Source organism: Pseudoliparis swirei, chromosome 15, assembly GCF_029220125.1.
Source record: "Pseudoliparis swirei isolate HS2019 ecotype Mariana Trench chromosome 15, NWPU_hadal_v1, whole genome shotgun sequence".
NCBI lineage: Eukaryota > Metazoa > Chordata > Actinopteri > Perciformes > Liparidae > Pseudoliparis > Pseudoliparis swirei.
In genome coordinates, this window is record NC_079402.1 from 18,505,128 (window position 1) to 18,512,700 (window position 7,573).

The following is a 7,573-nucleotide window of genomic DNA, read 5'->3' on the forward strand; positions in this document are numbered from 1 at the left end:
CACATTTTAATCTTTTTAAACCTGCTCCGGTTCAGCGTCGTCACTCAGCCGGACGAATGCATGTTCCAGCCGGATGTCATCTGTCCAGGGCAGGCCGCCGGCTCTCCCAGCAGGCCTCTCTCTCTTCCCCTCCGGACACTACACACACACACACACACACACATACACTACACACACTCGCACACACATCCCTGGCACAACCGGAGCCCTCTCGACCCTCTAATGTGCCCCCACCCCGCTCGCCTCTGGACAACTGCTGCGAGTCAAACGGATTAAAGATGACTCTCTTCTCTCACTTTCTTTTTTTTTCCTTTTTTTTTTCACCCTCTCTCTTGACTTTTTCTTTTTCTTTCCATGCCGGATGAAAGGCCTCCCAGACACCCACTCCATGCACATACCATTCAGGCCAGGACACACAGGAAGTCTATGTGCTGCGCTGAGAGGGGGAGGAGGAGGAGGAGGAGGAGGAGGAGGAGGAGGAGGAAGGGGACAGCGGGGGGGGGGGGGAGTGGTGGAGGAAAGAAGGGAGGGGGGGCACTCAGTGCAAAGGGGGAAAGGGGGGAATAAAGAGAGAGAGAAGAGCTACATGCAAGTCATGTGCAGCTCATGAGAACTAACCTAAGAAGAGTTGGACTCTGGTTTTCCTCTCGCCGGCTCTCATTGTTTTGTTCCACTTCTCCGTCATCGTGCCGTTGACGTTGAAATCAGTTCCTTTTCCTGTTACCGTGGCAACTTCATCTTCACTTCAATCTTTACACGCACCAACCCTTCTTCTTCTTTTTTTTACGACTCTGTGCAGTCGGCCAGAACAAAGACAGAAAACATCTCTGTGCTGATTATCATGAAACAGGAGATCAGTTCTGGAGCGGACCGACACCAATCGATTGGGCCCCGTTCGCACACCACTGTGCCGATCGGCTACGAAAGTTCTCGTTCCTCTTGCTCTGATGAACCTGGGACGCAGTAAAGTCGAGCTACTGTGTCCCTGCAGTTGTTTGGAGGATGTGTCTTTTTTTCAACAGGCGCCACACCGTTATGAGATTCGCTGCAGAGCAAATTTGCTGGAACTGTGACTAATTGCATCACGTGGAATGGAGCATTTGTGACTTTTACAAGGTGTATCGCTGCACTGTGTGTGTGTGTGTGTGTGTGTGTTTGGGGGTCTGCGGTCCCAGGGAACGGCGTCACGTCGCATGCTTTGAATTACTTTGCTTTTTGGCGGCTCCTGCCAACTGTCTCCCCGTGGATCAGACGGCTCACATCAGCACTGTGGCTTCTGCCACGAGTCCTCCTTTAATTCACACTCACTGTCTCTTTCCAACACACTTTTTTCTATTTTGGATTTCTCTCACCACAGACTCTCTTCATTACACCCACACACACTCACACACACACACACACACATGCAAACGCACAGCTCACTGTCTCCATTTCTAATGATCTCCACACACTCAGTGCGTTTACATGATGGTATAATTCGAATCTTGCTTTAGTCGGACTCTGCTATCTTTTGGGGGATCTGCTGTTATCCCAATATACACGGCAGTGAGTAATTCGAATCATTGGCCTTTGAAAGCATGTCATATCCGATACGATAGGTGGCGCTGTTTTCATTACAACTCGTGGTGATACAGCCATTTCCGCTTGACCTCTTCACCACTATCAACAACAACCAACAACAACAACATTTTGAGAAAGATGGCGAACAGAGAGCAAGGCGAAGCTACATCCCTCTACTATTCTTGCATGATGTTAATAGGAGTACAGCGAATGCAAACGGCGCTATTGGCGTTGTTTGTTTGTTTTCTGCCGGCCAGGCTCCCGGCAGTGACAACTTATCGTCTCTTTCGACTTCCGGGTCACGACATGGGAGGGAGGGGGGGAGGAGGGCGGCGGGATCTCAAGCATGCGCAAAGACGCAAAGTCCAGTTCCTAATCCAATTCACCGTTACATGCCGCGATAGTCGAATTATCAACCGGATCGGATGGAGTTATCCAGGGGTGTTAATCGGATCGTAGTCGGACCGCACGTAGTCGAACAAAGGTGTTTACATGAAACGGATAATTCGATTTCAGTCCGACTAAGCCAGTTATTCGAATGCATGGAAACACGGTCAGTCAAACGCATTTGTCTTTCATGTCAATATAAAGATATACATTCACACCATTTTCTCCACGAGATCACGGCGTATACACAAGGAATGAACAGACGGCGACACCCACACACATTCCTGCGTGCGGCTCACACGAACACGCAGATTTGTGTCAGTGTGTTTACACGGTTCACCGGGCAGCTAATCTTTATGGCACTGCCGAGTGAAGCCTGTCTTCTGTCGAAAAATCGCTTTCAAAAAAAGGAAAAAGAAAAGAGTCAGGTGACTAATCAGGCCACATTGGGAAGGCTAGATTGCATGCCTTTAAAACTGCGTGGCCCCTCCTTGTGATCTCTGGCCAGGTGGTGCCATGGGAAAGTACTGATGACATCACCGACGAAGGTTTCAACAAAGACGAGCATTCCTCACTCAGTCGTAATCCACTTTGTTAATATGCAGCCCGGCTTCAACCAGACAGAACCAGTCACGAGGCTCTTCTGGCCCCGGGCCTCGGACTCACTTGTAACCCATTTGTTCTCAACTCACAAACAAACAGCTTCTCCTCCTCCTGTGCGTGTTAGGAAGTGTGAGCTGATCCGACAATAAGACACTTGACAATGTATTTCCAGAGTATTCGGCCAGGAACTCCTCCACCATTTGTCTTCTGCTTTTGTCAAACAGCTTGAGGAGCTCGACATGAGCTGCATTGTTTCCCCCCCTCGGTACTCAGAGGTCATTGTTTAAGAGTACAGAAGAGGCTCTTCAAAGGTTCTCTGTCCTCTCTTATTCATTACATCTTTTTTAAATACAGCCAATTTCGAGGATTTGTTGGAATGGTGTTACATGCTGAAGTCTCATTCAAACTCTTCTTTCTGAAACTAAATGTTCACATCAAATTGAAAGGATGCACTCTTGCTTTAACAAATCTAATTCTTGAATACAACTATGTCTCTTGCAACACACAGCCTTTTTGCCCTCGGTGTCTGGTGCTAGCCGAGACGAGATGTAAACATATAGCGCTGACATATTATCACCCTTAAAGTTCATGAGAAACTTGCAAATATTTGTCTATTTTACACATCCTGCAGATATGGAGCAACATTCTTATTTCGGAGTTGCGTTTGTGGCCACCAGGAAAATGTTAGTCGGACATTGACCCTTAATTTTTTGCTCAGATTTTGGTCTCCACGCGAAAAAATCAATTCTAAATGGTCCATTATGTTCATCGGCTTTTTTGACACTTGTTGGTACAGACTGAAATGTCTCGACAACTATTGGACAGATTGCGAGGAATCCATTACAGATAATAACATTGGTGATGGACTCTCTTCTGATTGGTCCAATACGATCACAGACCAAACACATGCATAACCAATCACACTCCCCGTCCGCCCCCGTTGGACTTTAAATCAGTAAATGTGTGTGTGCTAACATGCTAAACTAAGATGGGGAACATTATCCTCATTATACTCTTTTATGAACTGAAAACACACTGTGAAAGAGTTTAAGTCCTAAAACAGCCCTAAAGCATACCATGCTAATGAATTTACTAAATAAACATCATGCTGTATTAAAGAAGACTTAAAAACAAGCTATTGAGAACATAAACTCACACAACATTTACTGAGGGGATGAATCAAGAGAGAAGAAGAGTTACTTTCTCATTGACTTCTATAAAATCAGAATTCGCCCCCTGCTGGCGATTAGCAAGAATGCAGGTTTAAGGCACTTCCACGTCGCCGTGGCGCCTCTCCAGCCTCACAGAGCCGCCAGCACAGCCCTGGACTCTCCGGTCTGGCTTTCAACAGAAAAGAGTGAAGCGCCACATCAGTGCCGGGCCGTTAAAACCGTGACAATGAGACGACCGGAGCTAAAAAAACGCTCCGTGGAGATGAGGAGAATTGCAGAGTCGGCTGATAATTCCCCGTGCGGTTGCTCGTGTGATCCATTGTTAATAAATAAGTTCCATCCATTTCTTGGAGTCATCCACAACACCGCACATGGTGTGTTTTCCCTCTCCGGAGGACACAGACATAAACAATACCCCCTGACTTCTGTCGTCCCTCCGCCCCCTTCGTGTCAGCCATTCACCCCGTGACCTTTCACTTTTGACCGTGAACAGGCCGTCACGACCCTCCGGCTGTTGTTTCCGTTGTTGTCGTCATCATCATCGAGAGCTTTCGCATGAACCGATGTGCCGAGGGTGCACGGTCGCATCGGCTCCTTCGACAAATACGGCCCCGCCGTCGGGAGAGTAAATGCCACGGGTAAAAGATGAAGCGAGGAGTTTAATGACCCCGCGCCTCGTATCTCAAGCGGAGACGGCGAGGCGACGAGAGGCCGCCGTCCTTGTCGTGTCCCTGCTGCTCAAAGAATGTGGATTTATTCTGACACAATTTCCTGTCCTGTTTTCTGTCACGAATAAAAAAGCCTTGATGTCGCTGCCAAGCATTTGCTTTTAATTTGGGAACAAAATCAAAAACAATTCTAAGAAGTATACGACAGAGTGCATTGAGGGATTTTTGTTATGTGCTTCTGTTTAAACGAGTAATGCTAAATAGCCAGATCCCGACAGGGCTTATGTCTTACATTTAGTTTTTCAGCTCCTTGTCCTTGTCTTTTTTTTTCTGTTTTGTTTAGTTTTTTTCGACCTTCCTAAACAGCAAGTGAAACAATACCCAGCAGGCGTCACAAGATAACTCACTGACGCTCAGGAAGGTTTCCCTTCCTTTTATTTGCTCTGCCTTTCCCCCCCAACGGGTCACTTCTGTGAAAAAAATACTGTCCGACCCACCACCATCTGCTGTACGCACACCTACACGCACACACACGCACACACACACGCACACACACACACGCACAGGAAATGCAAATGACTCCTGAGCGACTGACTTCCTTCGTGGGCAAAGTCAGACGTTTCTCCCTCAGATCACACACGGTGAATTCTAGAATGTGTTATTGCACCCGTGCGTCTCTCTGAACTCATCAACCCAGTGGCCATAAATACCGACTTGCTCAGGATAAGCCTGCAAACAACTCAATCACACGCTTCCTGTTTTTGAGCACGTAGCCGGTGACCTCAGGAGGAGCAGCACAGGATGTCCTCCAAGTGGAAGATACAGATTTCCTCGATAGCTTTAATTGGGACACGCTTGACTTTTTGTCGGGGGACGAGATGCATCTGCCGTGGAGCTGGATGTCGTGTTTGTTTGTTCCCCGAAACGATGAAATGTTGAAGCGTTAAGTCTGATTCATCACCCTCTCCCAAAGCACACAACATCATTACTTTACCATTTGTGGGAGGGGGAGGATGGGGGGGGGGGGTGTTCAGCTCCAAAAACACTGATAACTTTTATTTTCCTCTCACTCTTCCCAGAGCTTAAACTCTAATTACATTGGTTGCAGGCGGCGTTTTTTCTTCCTCTGAGTAAACAACAACGCGCTCGTGTGTGAACCGCCGCATCAGTTTTTCTCCTCGGATTTGTTTAACTTGCCGGCCAACAGAGGTCAACTCTTATTTTTAGATGCCCAACAATAACCAGCATCTCCGATGTGACCGGATCACACTCTTTCTCACCAACATGTATGCTCACTAAGGCGTTCCTTATCCCCCCCCCCACATGGCACACACTCATAATAATGGTGAACAATAACATCGTGACTTTGGTCACAAGATATTTAACGAATATCCTTCTTTTTTTTGCAGACCGGTGAATGAGAAGTGAGACATACAGCCAACAAACTGGGTCCAGAATTTGCGCAATCCTTCTTTCATCACACCAGTCGGTCCGACTAAGAGGCAGACAGAGAGGTATCTCTCTATCTACACAAGTTGTTTGGCTCTGCTTGTTTATTTGTTTGTTTATTTTGTGCTAATTATCCTGGAATGGTCCCGTGTAGGTTCGCCCAAAACTATCTTCCGCTTTCTCCTCCCCAGACAGATAGGCCTCAGACCCACTCCAGATAAGATGTTGTCAGCAGGAACCACATTTGGGAGGAAGTTTGATGTTTGATAAAGGCGAGTACAAACAGTGGAAATAATGTTATGCTATCATTAAATGGTAGTTTACATACACTTTAAGTACTGAAAAGTCCTTAAAGTTGTTCCTTTTCTCACTGGGTTGGACTTAGAACTCTTCCCATAGAGTGTCTGCATGTGCAGAAAGTCATGAGATCATTTATTCACTGGAGCTTCAGCTTGTTGCACATTAGCTAGTTATTACTAGTAAGTTACGCATTACATTAGCTCGTTAATGGCTGCAGTGGTTTGGGTGAGTTTCTCATCAAAGCACCATTTGAGTTATAAAAGCCTGCTTCAATTTATAATGAAACCAGTGCAGCTTATTATTCTCCACAGAAAGAGCTTCAGACTGTGAAGTCACAACAATAATGTTGTTTTGTTTTGCTTTGAAAGGATTTGCTCAAGTACCGTAATTATGAATAGTTTTGAGGTACTTTATTTTTTACATCTTTTGGCTGTTTATACTTCTACTCCCCAACCATTATTATTGTGCGCCTACTTTGTACTCTCCATTTATTCTCTAACTTGAGTTGTTGTTGTTGCAGATTCAGATTGATAATACAAAATACGAGCAACACATGAATGATGGTGTACTAATGCAGGCTGAGTAAAGACAAGAGGTCAGTGAGCCTCTCACAGCGAGTCCAGCTGCAACATTTTACAAATGATGGAACCATTCATGCTATTATCTATCAAACTATCAAATATACAGTATATTATTCTGAAATTGGCCCTTCTGGATAATGAGTACTGTCAGTATATTTTGGTGCACGTACTTTATTTCTTTTACTTAAGTAAAGTATTTATTCACTGAGGTATGCAGCGGCAGAGGAACTGCTCAGTACCCAATACCACACTTTAAGAAAATACTACACTACAAGTAAAATTCCTGCTTTAACTTTACTTACGAAGAAAAAGTACACAAGTATTATCAGGAGAATTTGTATTTGTATGAAAAGTAGAAGTACTCACATCTGGCTTTGCAACGTTTCCAGCTCAATAAATAGTTTATTTGGCTAGAAGAAGAAGAAGAAGAAGAAGAAGAAGAAGAAGAAGAAGAAGAAGAAGAAGAAGAAGAAGAAGAAGAAGAAGAAGAAGAAGAATCAAAATCAAAATCAACACTGGACAGGAAGGGTGTGAAGAAAGTTGAACTTGAAAAGTGACCCTAATAAAAGTAAGTATATGTAGTAAAAAGTACAACCTTTACCTCTGAGATGTTGTGGTGAAGTATAAAGTTACATTAAATTAAAATACTCATGCTACTTGAGTACAGTACCAATGTAATCGTAAGATACTTAGTTACATTCCACCACTGGTGTTATTGTCATGGAAGTATCAGTCCTTCTTTCACCTCATTAGTATTCTGTCTGAAGCCTTGTGATTGGCTCCTGGGTCGCTATGACGTCACGCGCAGCCCCAATGCACACACACACAAAAAAGTTCTCCAGTGGCGCTCGGA